Source organism: Bos indicus x Bos taurus, chromosome 1 (assembly GCF_003369695.1).
Source record: "Bos indicus x Bos taurus breed Angus x Brahman F1 hybrid chromosome 1, Bos_hybrid_MaternalHap_v2.0, whole genome shotgun sequence".
Lineage (NCBI taxonomy): Eukaryota > Metazoa > Chordata > Mammalia > Artiodactyla > Bovidae > Bos > Bos indicus x Bos taurus.
In genome coordinates this window covers 83,345,990-83,369,935 of record NC_040076.1, presented here as the reverse complement: position 1 = coordinate 83,369,935, position 23,946 = coordinate 83,345,990, and the positions used below count along the sequence as shown (strand labels likewise).

The 23,946-nt window shown below is 39.7% G+C and overlaps 2 long non-coding RNA genes and 3 other non-coding genes across 6 annotated transcripts; all 5 read left to right on the top strand.

The window, feature by feature from the left end:
- The first annotated feature begins 1,858 nt into the window (after positions 1-1,858).
- LOC113891624 lies at positions 1,859-9,869 on the top strand. Of its 2 annotated transcripts, XR_003510823.1 has the most exons (5): positions 1,859-2,370; positions 5,173-5,342; positions 6,441-6,546; positions 7,344-7,392; positions 9,265-9,869. It is a non-coding gene; the product is annotated as an uncharacterized LOC113891624 (long non-coding RNA). The 2 variants fall into 2 exon arrangements; XR_003510822.1 differs by lacking the exon at positions 5,173-5,342 and having other exon boundaries at positions 2,123-2,370.
- Positions 6,235-6,365, top strand: LOC113899537. The gene has a single exon (XR_003512932.1). It is a non-coding gene; the product is annotated as a small nucleolar RNA SNORA63 (small nucleolar RNA).
- On the top strand, positions 6,634-6,808 carry LOC113899732. Its single transcript, XR_003512974.1, has one exon. It is a non-coding gene; the product is annotated as a small nucleolar RNA SNORA81 (small nucleolar RNA).
- Positions 7,145-7,276, top strand: LOC113899528. Its single transcript, XR_003512930.1, has one exon. It is a non-coding gene; the product is annotated as a small nucleolar RNA SNORA63 (small nucleolar RNA).
- Positions 9,870-19,581: 9,712 nt separating the features above from the next.
- LOC113891620 lies at positions 19,582-23,300 on the top strand. Its single transcript, XR_003510820.1, has 2 exons — positions 19,582-19,687; positions 22,390-23,300. It is a non-coding gene; the product is annotated as an uncharacterized LOC113891620 (long non-coding RNA).
- Positions 23,301-23,946: the final 646 nt, after the last annotated feature.

Genomic DNA, 23,946 nt, shown 5'->3' with positions numbered 1-23,946 from the left:
GTGGAAAATTCTTAAAGAGATGTGAATACCAGACCACCTTACTTGTTTCCTGAGAAACCTGTATGCAGGTCAAGAAGCAACAGTTAGAACTGGACATGGAACAACAACAGCCTGGTTCAAAATTGGGAAAGGAGTACATCAAGGCTGTATATTATCACCCTGCTCATTTAACTTCTATGCAGAGTATATCATACAAAATGCCAGGTTGGAAGAATGACAAGCTGGAATAAAGATTGCTAGGAGAAGTATCAACAACCTCAGATATGCAGATGATACCACTCTAATGGCAGAAATTGAAGAGGAAATAAAAAGCTTCTTGATGAAGGTGAAAGAGGACAGTGAGAAAGCTGGCTTAAAACTCAACATTCAAAAAATTAAGATCATGGCATCCCTTCCCATTACTTCATGACAAATAGAAGGGGGAAAAGTGGAAACAGTGGCAGATTTTATTTTCTTGGGTTCCCAAATTACTGTGGATGGTGACAGCAGCCATGAAATTCAAAGATGCTTGCCCCTTGGAAGGAAAGCTATGACAAACCTAGACAGTGTATTAAAAAGCAGAGACATCACTTTGCCAACTAAGGTCCATATAGTCACATGTATGTATGGTAGTCATACCAGTAGTCATATACCAATATGAGAGTTGGACCATAAAGAAGGCTGAGCACCAAAGAATTGATGCTTTCAAATTGTGGTGCTGGAGAAGATGCTTGAGAGTCCCTCGGACAGCAAGGAAATCAAACTAGTAAATCTGAAAGGAATTCAACCCTGAATATTCACTGAAAAGGTTGATGCTGAAACTGGAGCTCCAATACTTTGGCCACCTGATTCAAAGACCCGACTCCTTGGAAAAGACCCTGATGCTGGGAAAGACTGAGTGCAGGAGGAGAAGCGGGCAGCAGAGGATGAGACGGTTGGATAGCATCACCGACTCAATGGACATGAGTTTGAGCTAACTCCAGGAGATGGTGAAGGACAGGGAAGCCTGGTGTACTGCAGTCCATGGGGTTGCAAAGAGTCGGACATGACTTAGCAAATGAACAACAACAAACAACAACATAACATAGGAGAAAATCTAGATAACCTAGGATTCAGTGAAGACTTCCTAGGTACAATACCAAAGGTATGTACCATGAAAAAAACTTGATAAGATAGACTTCATTAAAATGAAGCTTTTCTGCTGTGTGAAAGATACTATTAAGAGAATAAAAGGAGAAGTTATGGGTTGATAGAAAATATGTATGAAAAATATAATTCTCTGTTAAAAAAAAAGGACTATTATCTAAACCATACAAAGAACTTAAAAAAAAAAAAAGACTGTTAAAATACAAGAACTCTTAAATCTCAATAGTAAGAATAACCTGATTTTTTTAAGTGGGGGAAGAGTTAAGCTCTATCTTATGCTCATTATTGCTGTAAAAATAGTCTACAAACTTGCAACTAGAAGACTAGTAAGTTCTAGAGATCTAATGCACTGCATTAGTGATTGTAGTCAACAATACTGTATCATGTACTTCAAAGTTGCTAGAAGAGTAGATCTTAAATGTCCCATCAAAAAAGAAATCATAATTATGTGACATGAAAGAGGTGTTGGCTAATCCTATGGTGGCAATCATATTGCAATACATAAAGGTATCAAACCAATAGGTTGCACAGCTTAAACTTATACAATGCTATGTGTCGATTATATCTCAATTTTTTAAACATAATACAGAATAAATAAGTTTATTTTAAAATTCTGTAATTTCAATTTTGAGACAGTTAAGAGGAGGATTTGTTTTAAATACATGTTTTTCCACATTTTTGGAAACATTATAAAATGTTGTATTTTTCATACCCCACACCCTTTTATATCAGGACATTCCCCCTTTCTTCTTCCCCTCAGAAAATTCTGTAAGATTAAGGGTCATATAAGGGCTCTTCGCCCTGAAGCCCATGAGAGAAAAAGAACCTCATAAACCACAGAAAGAAATATCCATGGGGCACTCAGGTAGCCTAAAAGGTCTGACAACAGCAGGCCCTACCCTACGAACAAAGCAGGGACCCCCACGGGCACGCAGCCATCTCCTGCACTGCAGCTCTGCTCTCTTCTTTGATTGGTTTTAGCGGTGACGCCCCCTCTGAATGCCTCGCTCGGATTGGCCTACTTCTTGGATCAGACTGGACGGTGGCCAGAGGAGGACAAGAGAGTTCCATACGGTCTGGAGGGACGATTTGGGTCACATCTGAGAAGGAGTTGCACATCAACAAGCGTCCAGGCTCCAGGGACATGGCGGCGGCCTCTGTGATGTCGGTGCTGCTGATGGCGACTGAGAGGAACCGGTGGCAGCGAGTCCAGAGCCTGCTGCTGCTGCTGCCGCCCAGGCAACGGTGGGTGGAAAGGCGGCTGTGTTCCTGCCCAGGGATGGGGGCTTGGGGTGTTGGCCCGCCTGAGCGGTGCGAGTTGCGGGGGTTCGGGAGGCTCGGTAGAATCTGCTTGTCAGCGGATTCTGCTTTCAGCCCCACCCGTGAGAAGTCCTCCTCCACCCAGCCCTCCCCTATCTTCCCCTGCTCGAGATTCACTCTTCAACCTGCCCTTTGCCTTAGTTTCTCCCGTTAGCGGTGGGAGTGGGGGAAATGGAACTGGGCCTACCATCCTCCAGGCACCTCCTACCTATGGGGCCAAGAATAGGGTTGACAGATTTAGCGATAAAAATACAGGATGCTGGTTAAAATTTAAATTTCAGATAAACAACACAATTTTTATTATAAATGTCTGCGATATCAAATCAAATTAAAAATATAAAACAGTATTAGTTATTTGTCTGAAGCTTAACTGGGCGTCCTGTTTTTTATTTGGCAATCCTAAGCAAGAATACCATTTATAAAACCTCCTAACCATTTACAGCGTCCTTTCATAGCACTGCCTATATAGGGAGTATTATAATCCGTGTTCTAATGAAGCCCAAGATTATGCAACTAGGAAGTAATGGGGCCAGGACACTTTAAAAGCCATTTCAGTTCTGTCCTTCTCAGGTGTGCATTTCAAAGAAAGATTCCCCGGGAGCTCTATTAATTGTTAGAATGAACCTAACAAAAGCAAATTTATCTTTCAGGGGGCCTGGAAAGTTGTTTTATATTTAGGTTCTTTGCTGTGGCATTTACCTTATATTTAAGGGAAGAAACTGTATTAAATTGTCAAGGAATATTGACTTAGTGTGTGATGATGAAAGTATATTGTGTATGTATTAAATCACAATGGCCTATCATTTGACTTTGATATCAGTGGATAAGGTTATATTCATGCAAGAGATCCATACATCATTGCATAGGTAATGATTAAGGCAGTGAAGGGTATTCTGGAATGAGACACACCTGGGTTCAAAACCTAGTTTCACACTTTGATGGCAGTAGGCAAGTTACCTAATCTTTCTGGGCCTCCATCTCCTCTTCTTTAAAGTAGAAATGATAATAATTGTATCCACTTCATAGGATTGTTGTATTAAATTCTTATCAAGTGCCTGGGGCATTGAAATTTATTAATTTTATCTATGATTAACCATTACACTTTAACTTTTAGTAAATGTGAATTTTTGGCATAAATTATTAGATAATAAGTATTTTAGTTTTAAGTTGAAAAAAGCCAAGTAATTAAGAATATTATGAATATTGTGAGTTTCATTGCAAAGAAACGTACTATTCAATAATAGTTAAAGCAGATACTTTAGACCATAATATACCAACTTTATCAAATCACAAATCTGTAAGCCAGGCTAATATAATAAAAATTTATATTTTAGTCTCAGAAATTGTTCCCCATGTATAATCTTACATGCTTTAATATTCATTGTGTTATAAACAGCAAGAAACATTAGCACTCTCCAAGGGAAAGAAAATGACTATAGGGTGAGAAATAAAGCCAAAAAATAGGTTTATGGTCAGTGGCTGTTTATGGTGAGGTAGACTTAGTATGTTTTAAAAACCAAATGTCAAGCTTTGTAGGAGTTTTATGTTTCTTTTTATTTCCTTAGTGTTTACAGTGTTAACATAGTTCACTTACAAACTATTCTCTAAAATTCCTCTTGGGAACTTTTCCCAGTTTTTCTCCAGAAAAACCTTTCCACCACCTTGAAGAGAATGTAGAATTATGAAAATTAAAGGTCTAATCTTAGCAACTATTGACTGTTACCTAAGTAATAGTAAACAAGTCATTTAACATTTCTGAACCTTGGTTTATCTCTAAAATCATAACTACCAAAAACCTGTACTACCATCCCCAAGGTTTATAAATGCTACCAATTATTACTAGCTGTTGCCCACCAGAGAAAACTTCAACCAGGGGTGAATCCAACTATTTGTATTCTTTGTGCCTGCCGCAAGCCTCCTCAAAGGGCTACAGAAATTGCACACTGGATAGACTTGTAATAAAATAAATTCATGGTAGTCCACTTCACCTGGGCTTTCAACAGACCAAGAAATTAAAGCTTTCTTTCTTTTATAGTAGACAGAATCTATGCCCTTTTTGTTATTGTTGTTAAGTTTAAATGCAGTTTTGCAACATGAAAACTGCGGTCTCTGTAATTAGTTAGGAATCTTTGTCACTCGTGATACATGTTTTGCTTGCTATCTATTTTCAAAGCTTATTGCTATGTTAGCTCTAAAATAAAGCTTTTCTTAACAAAGCTATAGGCTTTATTAATGTCAAGTCTGCCAATTAAAACACAATGGGAAAAAAACTCAAGGCTGTATAAGTTTCCTATTGGAAAGATACTTATTTTTGAAGTGAATGATAATCAGTGAATACATATCAGAACAATTTGCCATGGCTCTATAAATATAGAGCTTATTTCCCTACTTATGTGTCTTATACATAACAGAATAATATAGAAAATGTTTGTTTGGGTTCTTGAATTATTTAGCTGGTATGTGTAGAAAACTGAGGATCCCAATTTTGAAAGGACACAAAAATCTAAAATTAAAAATGAGATGCTTAAAAAGATTTTATCTTGAAGCAGTTTGATTTGTCTGCCTTGTAAGCTTGGAAGTGATTCTACATTGTGCTGCATAAAAACTGTTAGCAGACCAGAATTTTAAACTAAATATAAACAGTTTAACATTTAGCCATGTGCTTTGAAAGTCATGTGATGGAGGCTTTATTTGCAGAACATAATAATTTAAGCTTTTGACTTTTAGATCCAAAAGATACTTCTAGCACTTGGATACTACCTGGGAGCAACTTGTCATGCCTGCATTGTATGGAACAAGTGTTCAAAATAAAATGCAAAAACTGTAAGCTGATGGAAGAGGCAGCACACAACATCCCTGGCACTCCAGGGAGAACATTTGATGTAGAAGATATCTTTGTAAGTGTTGGCATATTTTTCCTAGGGCATTTTTAAACCAGTGATATTTAGGTTATGGGAAGGAAAATAACTATCCTAATTGTTTAAGCCATTGCCAAGCATGAGTATCTAGAGATGATACTAAGACTTTTCTTTAATAGGCTTTATTTTTTAGAACAGTTTTAAGTTTACAGGAAAATTGGGATGAGCGTTCCCAGGTTCCTATATTGTTAACAACTTATATTAGTTTGGCACATTTGTTAAAATTAATGAACCAACATTGACACATTATTAATTAAAGTCCAGAATCTATTCAGGCTTCCTTAGTTTTCACCTCGTGTTCTTATTCTGTTCCAGGATCCTGTTCAGGATACCACATGACATTTAATTATGTCTCCTTAAGCTCTTCTTGCCTGTAACAGTTATTCAAATTCCTCTCCCTCCCCACCATTTTTTTTAATGACCTTCACCATTTTGAGAAGCATTGGTCAGATAGTCAGTGGGATGCACTTGTAGTGGAATTTGTCTGACGTTTTCCTCAAGATTAGACTGTAGTTAGGGATCTTGAGGAGGAAGACCACAGAGGTAAAATACCATTTTCATTTCATTCTATCAAGTGTTTTTACTATTGATGTTGACCTTGATCATGTGGCTGAGAGAGTTTGTCAGATTTCTTCATGTAAACTTCTTCTTCCCTCCCCCCTCCTCTGTACTGTGGTCTCTGGAAGGAAGTCTCTATGCACAACTCACTCTTTAAGTAAAACTTTTTTCACTTTCCCAAATGGACCAAGATGCTTATTTTGGATGAAGCTGATAAAAAATATTGAGCCAAAGGATTAAAGGTCAAATCCACAAGTTTTACCAGAAATCAAATATAAGGACTCAGCTGTGCATGTGATTTTTTGCAGAGGGCAGGTTGGAATAACTGTTGCAATATAGCTGTGAAGTGCTATATTGCCCTTTCCCCTGCCAAAAGCAATTGTTTCCTACAATCTCTGTCTAGCTCAGTTCTGTAGTAAGACAGGGACGCTTGGTCTCAAACATTATTCCTCTAAGTGTTATTATGAAAACTGTTATAGTTGATATGTCATCATAATTAGTCATTGTCTCTTTTTTAAGGTTGTGTCCCTTTCTGCCTTAATGCCAATCAACATGCTGAAGTCCTCAAAAAGTTCCTGAGAGATCCATTTCAAATTCTAGTCAAGAAAGAACTGATCATTGAAAGGTATATATTATTGTATCTTATAATTTTGAAATAGAGTAATGTTTTTCTAATTAATGTACATAAAAATTATAGCCAGGATTTTTTTTTACCTCCTTATTTAAGCTCTGTGCTAAAATTGTAGTAACTAGTATCTGCAGTGTCTTAGTGCTTGTAATAAAGCTAACAAAGTAAACACAAGAAGAAAAACAACCATACCAGATAGTAGAAAAACTACAGGTAACTAACTCCAGAGTATTTTGTTCTAAAATTTGGTACAGTAATATCAGTATTTTGGCAGAATTAAAAGAATGAATTTCTAATGGGTTCCTTCCAATGGTAGGGCTAGAAGTGAGAAGTCAAATGGCTTTTTATTCTGACACTGATCTGAATTAACATTTTCCTCTCTGAAATACTGTAAGGAAGGAATTGTATGCTGTCTATGACATATGAGGGACCAGCCAGTACACAGGCTGTTCTTTTAAAGGACTCAAGACAAAGGGTAGACTGGATCTGAGAAAACGCATGTCAGGATTTCAGTCTCTTATGTGGCAGGAGCTGTTCTTCCCTGGTATTGCTCCTTAAGACACTGTTAATATCTCATTATTTCCTTAATAAACTGAAGCAGGATCCAATTACAACGTAGCTGAGAAGTGCTGCATTGTCTTTGCCCCCTGCTCAAAATAAGACTGCTTCCTTTCAAGTCCTGTCTGCCATGCCACTGTAGCACCCAGGGATGCATGGTTTCATACACATTTACCAGTTTAAACCCTGACTCAACAAATGACTCCTGAGAGTTAAGGCTTATTAATATTTTTCAGGTGCTGACAGAAAGAAAGAGGCATTACCAAGAGGGAACTCCTTGATAAGGTACAAACTACATTTTGATACTGACTTACTGGTATTTAATTTCATTATGTTATTTATCTACTAAAAGTTGATTGTGAGGGGAAGATTTTTCATTGTCTTTGTCAGCTCAAGCAATATAGGGAAATAAAGATTACTCCACAGACAGCGGTGTGATTTATAGGAAGTTCATTGCAATTTTGTGTCCTGAAAGATTGTATAGAAGTTGCTTTTGAATTAGAATTTGAATATATTATCATATCTCAGGCTCATATTTTTATGTACAACTAATGTTGATGGTTTTGAACTATGATCTGCCCACTTCTTGTGAAAGCTGTATTCTCAGTTGAGTATTTGTCATCTTCACTGAATTATTTGCTTTTATTCTGGAAAAATAAATCATGTATTGTTTTTTCAAGTATGATGTTGTCAGCCAGACAACTTTGAAAATCAGATAAATGAATCAGGAAATGTGTTGATGAAAAGTGGTATTTAAATTGTCCTTAGAAAGATTTGTGGTTAATCAGAACACAGTGGGAAAACAATGTGAAATGTAGTTCAGATTTTGGACTTTATATAGTTTCTATTCAAGGTGTTGCAAAGAGTCAGGCACGACTGAGCGACTGAACTGAACTGAACTGATAGTTTATATTCAAAGGGAACATCACTAAATGCTGTTAGATCTGGTTGTCTTTCTTAACTTACACACAAGTCTTTTTTTTTTGGTCATGTTTCTCATATCTTGTGCATTCTTGATGATTTCCTGAATAATTGAGATTTTTCTTGGCATTTTCTGGTAGCAATTTATGTTGACCCAGGCTTAGTTATAGTAGCTTTATCACTTAAATAAGTTGAATTATGTCATGCTACTTATATAAAAATAACTTTGTCAAAAAATATAGTAGTAGTTGGTAAGAATAGATGATGAGGTGATGCTCAGAAATGGTATTGACCTGATTTAGAACATAGACTCTTAAGTGCACCAGCATGTTGTTTGGATAAAGAGCAAGTCGGTGTTTTCCTATTTGTTTTCCTCTTGTCCTGGTTATTTGATATTTTAAGTTGTTCCAGCCAAGACATTTTTGACTGGGCCTATCATCTGTTTTAGTAGAGGGCTGTGGCGGTAATAGTGATACAGTGGTACAGTCAATAGTGTTACAGTGTATGAGGTGACCTGAGCAGAAATCAGTGATAAATATGGGTTACCATACACATTTTCTAGAGGTTCCCCAAACACAGAAAAATTTTAAGTCCTAAACCAAGTCTGTCCAGTAGAACTTTCTGTAGTGAGGGAAATGTTCCATATCCATGCTGCCCAACACAGTGGTGACAGGCCACAAGAATCTACTGAAATACGGTTAATGCAACTGGGGGTTACATTTTCTATTTTATTTAGTTTTAATTTAAATAACCACATGTAGCTAGTGGTTATTGCCTTGGACAGAATAGTCCTAAGCAATAGTTAACATTCCAGAATTTATATTTTCAATTTGTAGTTCCAAAAATGTGTCAAATGGATCACACACCTGTTCCTTTTCTTTTGTCTGGTATTTACATCTGTCCCAGGCTAACACCTGCTCTTGGCCCACTTTGGCACAGGCTTTAATTTCACTACCCCAAGCACAATTCTGTAGTCTGCTCTATAAGTAATAACACTCAGGCTGCCTGATAGAATCTGGTCTCGCAGCCAGATGAATCTTTTTGAACAACCACAAAAGTAATATTTTCTTTTTCTCTAGATTTTGTGATTAGCATCTAGTGCTCTGATTAGAAGCTCTCCAAGTATAATCTTGGCAAAGAAAGAGCCACTGGTGGTTAACAAGTAATTCATATCATTTGTACTTCATGTAATACTTGATAACTGATATTCTGGTGAATAATTTTTCTTTTGTTCAGAATTGGAAGCGGGAGTCAATTTGGGAGGAAAGCTGTGGCCATAAACATTGAAGAAGACAAGAAGAATCTTTATGACACTGAGACTTTCTACCACATTACGGTGGAGGAAATGCCAAAGACTGTGGCTGACCTAATTTAATCCCTGGAATGAAATGGTTATGAATGTAGTGCTTGCTATTGCTGAACAGGCAATCACATTGTGCATTGTGTTTCTTTTGGGGATAATATGTGAAACTTGTCTCAGTGCTCACAACAGATTAAAAATACAGATTTTGATAACAAAGCAACTTCAGACATGATTTCATGTGAGGGTAGTCATTGGCTTTATCTTCTTATTTCCTAGTTCTCTACACATGGTTGTATTGAGCATTTGCCATCATTTAATAATATGGCCTGAAAGATATAAAAGCAGCTATTTATAAAGTTTGTCTGCCTTTATTGTATTAGTCACTAACTGAATAGAGCTAACTTTAAAATGATTTTTTAAGAAAATATTTAAATTTATTTTGTTTGGTATCATTTTTTCCAGTAAGGCATTTTATTAGCAGTTAGTTGAATGTTTATTGAATGTTCAATAAATTACAGTGAAGTATTTTTTCTCTAAAGTTGTTTGGTCCTTATTTTTTAAAGATTTGTACTTCTTGCCATAATCCATATTTTCAAAGGAAAAAGATAAAACAGCAGTCTATAGTAATATTTTATTCTAGTTATAAAATTATACACAAAGGATACAATGAACATGGCTTTTCATAAAAGGGTTTAATAGTTCCAAGTTAGCTGCTGCTTGGCAGGAGGATGAAGATTGATCAATTGCAGATTTCACCAGTACCGTCTACTAAACATTATCTGTTTCTTCAAGAAGAAAGAAGCAAAAATGTAAGATTCCTCCCTCCTCTGGTGTGGCAGACATTTCCTGGTACACATCATGTAACTGCTCAACAACAAGGTTTTTGTTAATAAACTAATTAATCAATAGATTTCTTTTCCCATAACAACAACCTGGAGTTGCTATTTGTTGTTGTTGTTTAGTTACTAAGTTGTGTCCTCCTCTTTTGTGCCTCCATAGACTGTAGCCTCCCCAGGCTCCTCTGTCCATGGGATTCTCCAGGCAAGAATACTGAAGTGGGCTGCCATTTCTTTTTCCAGGGGATCTTCCTGATTCACGGGCCAAACCCAAGGCTCCTGCATTGGCAGGCAGATTCTTTACCACTGAGCCACCTGGGAAGCCCTGTGTTGATATAATTATTGACTTTACCAAAAGACCTGCAGAGCCCTATTTAATCCTGGATTTTATTCAGGATCAAAGGCAACCATCATCTCCAGCTAAAGACATGTTTGATTAGTTTTGTGAATTCAGTAGCTTCCTCTTGACACTTCTGCCTCTCACTTACTTCCTCCTACTTATGTGGCCCTCTGCTATCCTCTTGTCATTCTTCCTGTGTGCTCCTCCGAGTATTAGACTGACCTCTCCCTGGATATCAGTCTGAGGACTCTGGCACTTCAATATGTTCAAAAGCAAACTTAACCATCTTGTTCCAGTAATGTTTACCTCGTTACCTTGTACCTCCTTCTCTTATCTGGGCTTCCCTGGTGGCTCAGACAGTAAAGAATCTGCCTGAAATGCGGGAGACCTGGTTTCAATCCCTAGGTTGGGAAGATCCCCTGGAGGCGGGCATGGCAACCTACTCTAATATTCTTGCCTGGAGAATCCCCATGGACAGAGGAGCCTGGTGGGCTACAGTCCTTGAGGTCACAAAGGGTAAGACATGACTGAGTGACTAAGCACAGCACAGCAAATTTGGAGATCATTTGGTAATGGTTTCCAAGTTTGTCTCCCTGCCCTCGGTCTTAACTTTATCCAATCCACGTACTGCTTGGCCTCTAGGGTGAGCTCATAAATATTTAAATTAGTAAGTAGCTTTCCTTTCTACCTGGGATAAAGTCCAAAGTCAATAGCTTTCCTACCTTTGGTTTTGCATCTAAAAGTTATCACCAAACCCAAAGTCAGCAAAATTTTTTCCTGTGTTATTTTCTAGGTGTTTTATAGTTTTATGTTTAATATTTAGTTCTGTAAATCCATTTTTAGTTAATTTTTCTGAAAATATAAGGTCTAGGTTTATTTCTTTCCATGTGATATAAAATTGTTTCAGCACCATTTTAGAAAAGTCTGTCTTTTCTCCATTGCATTTCCTTTGCACCTTTGTCAAAGATTGGATCAATATAATTGACTATATTTATGTAGGTCTATTCTGGGATCTTTTAAGGGAAACTTTTTCACCTCTACTGTCAAAATTCTACTCACAATACTTCACTTCTAGGCACTTTCAAGAAATCAGATGTTGTTTTTTTTCCAGTATCCATAAATGATTTCACATCTGATTCTTCATATGCCTGCCTTAATCTGTTGGGACTCCTATAACAAAACACTACAGACATATTGAAAAAAAAAAAAAAACAAATGTATTGATCACAGTTCTGGAGGCTGGAAGTCTGAGATCAGGGTGCCAGTATGGTCAAGTGAGGACCCCATTCCTGGTCGAAGACTTCTCATTGTATCCTCACATAGTAGAAGGGGAAAGAGAGCTCTCTTGGGCCCCTTCTATAAGGGCACTAATCCCATTCATGAGGGTTCCACCCTCAGGACTAATCACCTCCCAAAGGCCCCAGCTTAGTAGTCCTTAGTAGTCCTTAGTAGTCCTTAGTCCTATACCATCACATTTGGTATAGGACTTCAACATACGAATTTGGGGAAGATACAAACATTCAAATCATAGCAAAGCCCAATCCCAAATCCTTTTCCATCTATTGTGGAGAATGGTCTGTTTTGGTTATTAAATTTCCTAATCCAATTGTAATTGTCCTTCCATCTGTCATTTAAAGTAACACAATCCTCTAGCCTTCTTTTAAAGTGGTGTTCACATCATGCCAGCTTTGGTATGGTCGTCGTTCTCATGATCATTATCTGAACTCTTGGCAAATACTGTCAAAATAGTCATAGTGTTGAAATTAAACTAGTACTATCTCAACACAAAGCACAACAGTCAATCTACAGTCCAAGTGAAAGACAACCACTAACACTGACACTCAAAATACACTTAAGTTGTACACTTCGGGTGCATCACTTAGAATAATACACAAGTAGATAATTGATTATTGCAAACTGCAAATCATGACTGTCAACATCAGCATACAAGAACAACAACGGCAGGAAAGCAACCCCAACTCTGGAAGACAGATCATCTATGCCATATCTATTTGATGCTAAAAATAGTGTAACTTTCAGCTATTTGGGCAGCTGCCACAAGGATTTATATTTCCCCCCCAACCTTCAGCATTTATTGCCTAAAACTGGGACTATTTGTGTACTGGTTTCCAGAGATGCAGGACTTTCAGTGCTAATGCAACAGTTCTGGGCAAATCAGAACAGTTGGTCATTCTCCTCAGTTCAATGTAGTTGCAGTTCTAAACCAAACCTTCCCATCTACAGCAACTTCAATTGTTTGGCCACTGTTTGCATAAACCATAACAATGCCATTGACAGTGTTGATGTAATGAAGGGAAGATCTAGGAAAGGTAAACTCTTTTATAGTACTCAGCTTCTCTTTCATGACAAAAGAACACCCAACTCTTCTAAGGTGAATATAGTCACCAGGCAGCCTTTCCCAACCCAAAGCAAAAGCCTCCTCCTCTCATGTGTTGTATGTTGATTTGACACGATTTCAAACCCACTTGTCTATGACCTACATTGTTTTAACCCACTTGTTTATGACAAAGACAAACAAACAAAAAATAAGTTGCTTTTAAATGTAAAGTTTCCACATTAAGAATGAAATCAACTGTGTCAGGGTGTCATCATCTCATCTGTGGGTTAAGGAGCACACAGAGATTAGCTGGATAGGGGCTAAGTTCAGTTCAGTTCAGTTCAGTTCAGTCTCAGTCATGTCCAAATCTTTGCGATCCCATGGACTGCAGCACACCAGCCTTCCCTGTCCATCACCAACTCCCGAAGCTTACTCAAGCTCATGTCCATCGAGTCAGTGATATGATCCAACCATCTCATCCTCTGTCGTCCCCTTCTCCTCCCGCCTTTAATATTTCCCAGCATTAGGGTCTTTTCAAATAAGTCAGTTCTTCCCATCAGGTGCCCAAAGCATTGGAGTTTCAGCATCAGCATCAGTCCTTCCAATGAATATTCAGGACTGATTTCCTTTAGGATGGACTGGTTAGATCTCCTTGCAGTCAAAGGACTCTCAAGAGTCTTCTCCAACACCGCAGTTCAAAAGCATCAATTCTTTGGCACTCAGTTTTCTTCGTAGTCCAACTTTCACATCCATACATGACCACTGGAAAAGCCACAGCCTTGACTACACGGACCTTTATTGGCAAAGTAATGTTGGAAATAGATGGGGAAACAGTGGAAACAGTGTCAGACTTTATTTTTCTGGGCTCCAAAATCACTGCAGATGGTGACTGCAGCCATGAAATTAAAAGACGCTTACTCCTCAGAGGGAAAGTTATGACCAACCTAGATAGCATATTCAAAAGCAGAGACATTACTTTGCCAACAAAGGTTCGTCTAGTCAAGGCTATGGTTTTTCCAGTGGTCATGTATGGATGTGAGAGTTGGACTGTGAAGAAGGCTGAGCGCTGAAGAACTGATGCTTTTGAAGTGTGGTGTTGGAGAAGACTCTTGAGAGTCTCTTGGACTGCAAGGAGATCCAACCAGTCCATTCTGAAGATCAGCCCTGGGATTTCTTTGGAAGGAATGATGCTAAAGCTGAAACTCCAGTACTTTGGCCACTTCATGTGAAGAGTTGACTCATTAGAAAAGACTCTGATGCTGGGAGGGATTTGGGGCAGGAGGAGAAGGGGACGACAGAGGATGAAAGGGCTGGATGGCATCACTGACTCGATGGACATGAGTCTCAGTGAACACCGGGAGTTGGTGTTGGACAGGGAGGCCTGGCGTGCTGCGATTCATGGGGTCTCAAAGAGTCGGACACGACTGAGTGAGCTGATCTGATCTAGGTTGGTCATAGCTTTTCTTCCAAGGAGCAAGCATCTTTTAATTTCATGGCTGCAGTCACCATCTGCAGTGATTTTGGAGCCCCAAAAAATAGTCTGTCACTGTTTCCATTATTTCCCCATCTATTTGCCATGAAGTGATGGGGCCAGATGCCATGATCTTAGTTTTCTGAATGTTGAGCTTTAAGCCAACTTTTTCACTCTCCTCTTTCACTTTCATCAAGAAGCTTTTTAGTTCCTCTTCACTTTCTGCCATAAGGGTGGTGTCATCTGCATATCTGAGGTTATTGATGTTTCTCCTGGAAATTTTGATTCCAGCTTGTGCTTCATCCAGCCCAGCATTTCTCATGATGTACTCTGCATATAAGTTAAATAAGCAGGGTGACAATATACAGCCTTGACGTACTCCTTTCCCGATTTGGAACCAGTCTATTGTTCCATGCCCAGTTCTAACTGTTGCTTCCTGACCTGCATACAGATTTCTCAGGAGACAGGTTGGGTAGTCTGGTATTCCCATCTCTTTAAGAATTTTCCGTAGTTTGTTGTGATCCACAGAGTCAAAGTCTTTGGTGTAGTCAATAAAGCAGAAGTAGGTGTTTTTCTGGAACTCTTGTGCTTTTTCGATGATCCAAGAGATGGCAATTTGATCTCTGGTTCCTCTGCCTTTTCTAAATCCAGCTTGAACATCTGGAAGTTCATGGTTCAAGTACTGCTGAAGCCTGGCTTGGAGAATTTTGAACATTACTTTGCTAGCGTGTGAGATGAGTGCAATTGTGCAGCAGTTTGAACATTCTTCGGTATTGCCTTTCAGCAGAGGGGCTGAACTGAGGGGTTATTAGCATAAACACATGAAGAAGCAACTAAGATGAGAGGACATTTGTACTATTAATACCCAGATTGTGTCTGGAAAATCTGAAAGTTCTGATCTAGGCAAAGCTAACCTTTACTGATCCAGCTCTCTGAAGACTGTCGACAAAAAATTAGCTAAGAGTTGATCTAAAAAGCAATAGAAAATTTTATCTAAGATGACTTGAGGACACAGTCTTTCATAAACCTCTAAGAACTGACTTGTTTCACCTGTTGGAAGTGAAAGCACAGTTGCACACTTTTCAATACAAAGGGTTTTTTATTTTATTTTTTAATCAAAGTAGCAAATTGACAGTTTACATATTCCAGATCTGCACATACAAGGGGAATAGTAAGTGATTGTGACCCCTTACAGAATTTTTTAAAAAAGGAATATTTTCTCCTAAGGAGTTACCTTGCTGGCACCAGGAGGAAATTGCTCTTTTTGGTAAAGCAGGCATTCTTGTGTCTTCTAAGGAGATCTGGTTAATGTACAATGCAGTTGCCAACGCACATGAAAAGGAAGGAGCTAGTAGCAGAAAGAGGCTGGGAGAGAATTTTATGTTCAAATTGTTTTTTCTTGTCCTGGCTTAAAATAATTTTATTTCATCAAGACCTTGGGGTCTTGACTCCTGAGGTGGTAAAGGCCACTCTTAACTGTAGTGGGGAAAGCCTGAAGTGCCCAGTCAAGATCATCTTGCCTCTAATATTCCCGCCCTCTTTCTCTGCAACCTGCTACAGCAACTTGGGACTTTTCACTTTAGGTTCGCAGGTAGCTGGGCCTCAGGTCTTAATTGGTTAAGCCCACTCTCCTGAGAACTAACCGCAGAGAAAAGGTATACCTCAACTGAATTTGGATTCCGTCATCCCACTTTGCCTGAAACAATAGTGTAACTAATCTTTCATTTGTTAGGAGTGTTTCTTTCTTTATTGGCTTATTAAGAGTTGTTATCCTATATGCCATTGTCTGGTGAAATTATAAATCCTGGGGTGAGCGCGTGTTAATTAAACTACTGATTAAGACAGTATCAGTCTCTGAGTATAATTTGCCACCCCATGGTGGCACCATGATCTGAATTCACTTGTTACAACTAAATGACATTTCCCCAGGGCAGGCTTTGCTGCTGGAAACCACCAACAGGCAATCAAGGCCCACACTTCCTGTTCACATGGTCCTAAAGCTTCTCTAGGGTACATCCTCTAGCTTCCTATTCAAACTGCAGGGGAGGGAACTGGAGGGAGGCCTACAGGCCTGTCTGACCCGGAAAAAGAAAATGCTGAGCTTACAGGAAACAAAGAGATCCCAACAATGAGTGTGAGCTCAGCGACTCTCCACAAGAGAATGCTGTGGGAGCAGCTTCCTTTGCGCCCGAGGTGCGGCTAGATGACCAATCAGCAGGTTGGAAACTCCAGGGCTACCTGATTTAGAGCTACCTGGTTATCATGTGACCTCAGGCACCCCTCCCTACACGCTGATTTAGTGGTTTAATCTGCAAATTGGGGATGAATATCAAGGTACTGTTACTGAGGGGGTATAAAAATTACATGTGACTTCAGAGCCTGGTGAAAATAGAAAACAGGAAAGAAAATAGGAGAGAATAGATGAAAATATGCAAATATCTGGAACATAACTTGGGTTTATCTGTGTTTGGACTGGAAACAGATTTATATCCTCTTTTTAAATAGGGGACAGTCATCAGAAGGATAAAGAAGAGGAGAGTAAAGGACTTTGGGGAAACAGCTGGTAGACCCCACCCCAAGTCTGGGAACCTCACAACTGTTCAAAAATATACAAGGGAGTCCTTTAACCTTTTCTGGACAAAAGTAGTTTACCTACAGTCACCTCATTTATTCTACCTCACCCCTGCTGATAACTCATTTCTTTGTTGAGTCTACGTTTGTGGTCATAATATATAGGCAGAACCAACTATGTTGGTCGAAATTGTAGTTAAGATGACAAAGACAGACTGCATTTTAGTTTATAGTTAAACTATGGCAATTTCCAGTATTTCAATTCATCCTGTGAGTATTTGAGTACTTTCTATGTAAGTCCTTATACTAGACACAAAGGAAAATAACAAACTAATAGTGGTCACCCTCAAATATTGGAAACAAGTAATCGGAGTCAAGACAAAAATCACAGGAAAAAACCCAACACATCCCTGTAAGGTACAGGTGGGTCAGGGTTAACTTGGGCACCACCAATGGCAGGCCCAGTAGGGGTATCCTGAGGATCAGAACTCAGAGAGAGTTGAATGAACCATAGAATTTCAGAAGTGCTTGAGGATCAACAGGACTTAGTCTCTAAAGGAGGAGCGATCTTTTGTTTCAGGTGTCAAAGATAAAGCCAGGTTTTAGTTAAAGCGGTGGACACAGGTTTTATTCAGTAACAATAACAACAAAAGGGATGAGCTGAGCTCCACCTTGATTTGTGCAGAGGTGACAGGGTGCTTTTAAAGAGAGAATGAGGGAGCGGGAGGGGCAGTGGGTGGGGGTTCAAGTAGTCAGAGAAGTGAACTGGAATACAAAATGTGGGTAACAGTGGATGGGTATCAGTGTGATTAGGCCAGCTGTGTCTGACCACTGCAATCTTAGAATTAGAAGTCTGTCTTTCCTGATGATTCCACATCTAGAGGAATGGCTTTCAGGTGCTTGAGAAACACAATTCTCAAATAAAACTAATTTTTGCTCAATTAAAACTAAAATTAAAACTCAAACTTTCCTTTGCTCAAATAAAACTCCTTTCTATTCCTATTATAGATTGCTGATTATTCCTGTTGACAAAGCATTACTAACAAAAGTGAGAAAACTTGTTTCCTGAGCCAGGAGTGAGGAGGGAACAGGCTAGCTTTTAGGCTGTGTTGACAGAGGTGTTGGAAAGACAGCAGGTGGTCTGAGTCTGGAGGCAGACAGCACTGGAGGTCGGGTGGACACCCTGATGGTAAAGACGATGGTGGCTATGAACCCAGGTGAACTCTGGAGGAGGGAGAGCTGAGCAAAGGCCTGGAGGAACAGTCAATTCAGAAGAGGGACAAGTCAAAACAAGAGGAACTATTTTAAAGGGCTGGTTCATCAGAAAGTTAAGATGGGGAAACAAAGATCGAGAGAGATAGTCAGAAGGCAGGGCAGACAAGGCCTGTCATGGAGCTCAAGTGGGAAGACAGACCTGGAGCAGTGAGCGCTGTGCTGGGAGCCCGGGGGGCTCTCAAGGCTGGGCATGGGTGGGGCTGGGGAAGGCGTCTTCCAGGGAAAGCAACAGCACTAAATCTCGACCAGAGTAATGGTAACTAGAGAAAGCTAGTGGGCTTGAATTCAAAAACATCTATTTGTTTTTTGTTTCTAATTAAGAAACACCTATTTGTTTCTTAACCACTATTTTAGACCACCATTGTAATACATTAACAACATCTAATCTTAGAGAAACATCTACATCCTACCTAGAAGACATGTGACACTCAGAAGTCCAAGGAACCCTTGTTTTATGGTGTAGAAGCCAGTTTGTTTACATTCCCTCCCATACACTGAAGACAACTTACCAGCAGGAAAAGTCATTTATGTGGCTTCACTTAGAACTGCATTTCTTCTGAAATTTCAAAGTCCAGTCCACTCCCTCTTCAACCACAACCTCTAAACATTCATGTGGAATCCTCTGCCCACCCTCTACCTGCCCCCTAACACCCCTGGTCCATCCAGCCATCTCCTGACTTTTCTTCTACCCACCTCCTTGTCTCAGATGCAGGGTCACCTGTCACCTTTGCCCTCTTCTGCCTCATTCCTATCCTTCCACCCCAGCAACCCCAGACCTTGGGTCGTTTCCGTCTTCTCTACACACCCTTCTGGGCTGCTGGAGAAACATAACACGTAAGGCAGAGAGCACCACCACACAGGGCGACATCCAGCTGTGGACAGAATGCTCAGTGCTGTATGACTGTCCTCCATTCATTCTAATCTAAATAATATTTTAAAGCAGCACTTTTTAAAAAAATCAGAAACAATGCAAAAAATCCATGGTGAACTGCAGGGAGCTGCCCGTGAGAACGGGGTCCTTTGTCCAAAGGATACAGCTCTGGGAGCTGCCTCAGTCCTTGAGGGTTTGCTTGCAAACATAGCTCTCTGTCCCGCCACCCCAGAGATTAGGCGCTTATTTACTGCAGACACCTGGAGTTCTGTGCAAACTTCTCACGCACAGAAAAATGTTATCTGGTGTAAGAAATAATAACAGGGTGCCATTCCCATGCTCTCAAGATTTCTTGTGACTGTAAGATGTATAGGTCAACCAAAAAAATGTTAACTGTCTTGTCTTTCTCACGCTCTTCTGTATAAATATAAGATGCTGAATAAAGTCGGTGTCAGACTGCGTCCCTTCGTGGAGACGTGTCTGAACCTCTCAACCCCATCTTTGTTGTAGTCTCTTGCTGTAGTTTTCTTTCTCAGCCGCGCCGTGCACGTTCTCGGGACCTGATTGACTTTGCCGGCTGGCACAGGCAGGTGGCGCCCGAACAGGGACTCGAGAATCAGAGCGTGACGACGGCCGCTGCCCGCCAAGATTGAGGTAAATAACAAGGAATTCCTAATTAATTAAAGGACAGAGAGTGTTATTGTCGAGAGTAATAAATCATGGGACAAGGCAATAGCCGCCAGTTATTTGTACATATGTTGAAAACTATGTTAAAAGGTAGGGGAACTCATGTAAATAAGTTACAGCTAGAGAAGTTTTTACTTTTTATAGAAGAGGTTTGTCCTTGGTTTCCAGAGGAAGGAACAGTTAGTCTGGAAACTTGGAAAAAAGTAGGAAAACAATTACAGACATATTATTCCTTACATGGTCCCAATCGTGTTCCTGTGGATGCTTTTTCTTTGTAGACTCTCATAAGAGACTGTCAGGATCCTGAACATGAGGGACATAAAATTCAAATGGCTCTCCGGGATTCCTCAGAACCCGAAGTTGCAGAGCCTTCTGCCCCTCCGCCTGAGCCGCTTTATGCCGTGCCTGAGGGAACAGCTTGTAAGGCTGGAGGGACTGATGATGTGTTAAGCTCTGATAAACAGGAAGAGTTAAATGAACAAGCGGCTCAGTACCATAGAGAGGATATGCCTTGGGAGATGATGGTTAGCATGCAACCCCCTTGGGAAAAGGGGAATTAAAACATTCAGGGCTTTCTGAAGAACAGCTAGAAAATTTAATTCAAAAGATTGTTATAGCAGTAAAAAAAGATGCACAGGGAGACTCCCACTCCAGCCAGCCTGTGCCTCCAGCATATCCTCCCTCGGTTCTTGCTGGGTTTGATCCACCTCCGCCTTTCATAAAACCTCGAGAGCTTATATCTATCCCTGCTTCTTTGCCCGGTGAAAACATAAAAATTAAAAGTGAGATATTATTATCTCCTCTTCAACAAGCAATTAAGCAAGCTAATAAAAAGGAACACATATTCCCGGGTTTTCAGGAATCTATCCAGTGTTTGAAAATGCTCAACAGCAGAGGTATTATGAACCACTGCCTTTTAAGCAACTAAAAGAGTTAAAAGTGGCTTGTGCACAATACGGCCCGACTGGGCTATTTACTCAGGCTATTATAGAGGCTTTAGGAAATCAAAATCTGCCACCTAATGATTGGAAACAGGTTGCTCGAGCTTGTTTATCTTGAAGAGATTATTTACTATGGAAATCTGAGTTTGCTGAGCAGTGTGGGATCACAGCCGATATCAATCGGCAACAGAGACTGAACACCACTTATGAAATGATGGTGGGAGAGGGAGATTATCGAGACACTAATAATCAACTTAATTATTTGCCTGGAGCCTACCCTCAGATTAGTGCTGTGGCTCTGCAAGCATGGAAAAAACTTCCAAATTCTGATAAAAAGACTGAAGATTTATCTAAAATGTGCCAGGGGCCAGATGAACCATATCAAGATTTTGTTGCCCGCCTACTTGAGACAATTAGTAAAATGATAGGAGATGAACAGGCAGAAATGGTGTTGGCTAAATTGGGTTATTGCCTTAGCTGGTTTTAGTAGACGGCTTGATAATCATTATCCCTCAAATAAAATTTTGCAACTTGCTCACTATCACCAATTTCTCTTCCCAAAAATCGTTGTTTCTCAGCCCCTTGCCGACGCCCTAACTGTGTTTACTGATAGCTCTTCTAATGGAATAGCTAGTTTGATTATTCAAGACAATACTGCCGCCTGGCGTACTAATTATAAGTCTGCTCAAGAAGTAAAACTATTTGCCGTTTTTCAGGCTCTATTACAAATTTCTGCTCCATTTAATTTATATTCTGACAGTCAATATATCATAAGAGCCGTAAACACTATTGAGACTGTTCCATTTATTGGTACCCTGAATTCTACTATCCAGACTCTTTTTCATGATATACGACATTTAATTTTGCTCCAGAGTTAATAAATGCTATTTCGGTCATATTCGTGCTCACTCTGGGCTTCCTGGACCTTTAGCACGAGGCAATGCTTTGGCTGACGAAGCTACACGTATGATATTTCCTTCATTGAAACAAATGACAAAAACTTCTCACAGCTTACACCATCAAAACAGTAATAGCTTAAGACTTCAATTTGACATTACTCGAGAAGCTGCCAGACAGATTGTTAAACAATGTCAAACATGTCCTCAATTTTTTAGTGTCCCCCATTACAGAGTTAATCCTTGAAGATTGTTGCCAAATGATATATGGCAAATGGATGTTACCCATATTCCTGAATTTGGTAAACAAAAATTTGTTCATGTTACTATTGACACCTTCTCCGGCTTTTTACATGCCTCTCTACAATCCGGAGAAGCTAGCAAACATTGTATAGCTCATTGCATTAAATGTTTTGCTGTTATGAGAACCCCTAAGACCATAAAAACAGACAATGGTCCAGGATACACTGGAAAAAATTTTCAACTATTTTGTACACAATTGTCTATCTCACATAAAACAGGTATCCCTTATAATCCTCAAGGTCAAGAAATCATTGAACGTACACATCAAACTCTCAAACATCAATTGCAATAACTACAGAAGGGGAAATTGTATCCCAATACCCCCTCCAACTCTCTAAACCATGCTTTATTTGTTCTAAATTTTTTACAAGTGGATATATGTGGCCGTTCAGCAGCACAGCGATTTTGGAACTTTGATGCGCAAACAATAAGACCTAAAGTCTTTTGGAAAGACCCACTTGTGGGAAAATGGTATGGACCAGATCCTGTACTAATTTGGGGACGAGGGCACGTTTGTGTTTTCCCACAGGATGCTGAAGCACCGCGCTGGCTGCCGGAAAGGTTGGTACGCATGGCGGAGAGGATGTCTAGTAAACCAGATGAGGATATTGACAATTCAAGAACATGATGAATTACCATCTCAACAGCAACTCCAGACATTGATGCGAGAGGCACAGAATCGTGTTGCTGTGCAGGGCGATCCGATATCGCCTTTAAGCTTCCTAATAACCTTATTAATTATCTTAAATCAGATTAACACTGCACACTCTGAAGAATATTCAAGTGCTTACTGGGCTTATTTTCCCGACCCTCCCCTTCTCCAACCGGTGGGCTGGGAGGGTCGGTCTATTCCCAAATACACTAATGATACTGTAGCTTTGGGTGGTTTTTCAGATAAACATATTATTCCTAATCAAGTTAATTTCTCTTATCATGGAGTGTTTGATCACTTACCTATTTGTCTGTCTAGATATTTTAATTCAACAGGATGTCTTTTTGTTGGGGAGTCAGGATATGCTGATTATGACAATGGTTGGAGCCTGTATATTCCTGGAGTAGCGAAAGAATCTGGAACTCCTCAACGTCATAATGGAACTGGTCCTTTAGATATCCCTTTCTGCGACTTTGGAACAAGGGGAAGAGTCACTGCTACACCATGGAAACTGTGTCGAGATGGAACTGCTATGGTTTATCCTGAAACCCTGGAGCTCATGATAATAGAAACTTTGCATCCCATATTTGGAACTTGGGCAGCTCTAAAGTGTTCCAAACAGAAATCTGGAAACTAGCTGCCGCCCTTGGATGTGAGGGTTCCTACCTTCAGGTGGGATCGAAAGTGAGACACGGTTATTTATGGAATCTCACCATGAGGTACCCTCGTGCATGTGTGCCTCACCCTTATGCTTTACTAGTAGGATCTGTAAAAATACAACCTGGGTTACGAAATTATAATGTAACTTGTAACAATTGTACCTTAACTAACTGCGTCAGGGGAATTACTAATCAAACTAGGGTTCTAGCCTTAAGACAGCCTGCTTTTGTTATGGTTCCTGTAAAGATTAATGGGTCTTGGTATGATGAAAGAGGACTTGAACTTTGGAGGGAAGTAGAGGGTGCTTTAATGCGTTATCGCAGGGGAATAGGGTTAATAATTCTGGGCTTTGTAGCCTTGGTGACCCTTATTGCTTCCTCGATTACTGCAGCCCTGTCCCTGGCACAAGCAGTGCAAACTGCAACTTTTGTTAATAATCTGGCACAAAATGTATCTGTTGCCCTGGGGACTCAAGAAGATATTTACAAAAAGCTAGAGGATGGATTGAATGCCCTTTATGATGTTGTAAAATTTTTAGGTGAAGAGGTTCAAAGTATAAAGTTGAGATTACGGGTACAATGTCATGCTGATTTTTGATGGATCTGTGTTACCCCCAAAAAATATAATGGTAGTATAACTGCTTGGGATAAGGTGAAAGCTCATTTAGAAGGTATTTGGCATAATGAAAATATTTCCTTAGATTTGCTGCATCTACATCAGGAAATAATGAACATTGAAAATGCACCCAGACCTGATTTGGATATTACAAAAAGA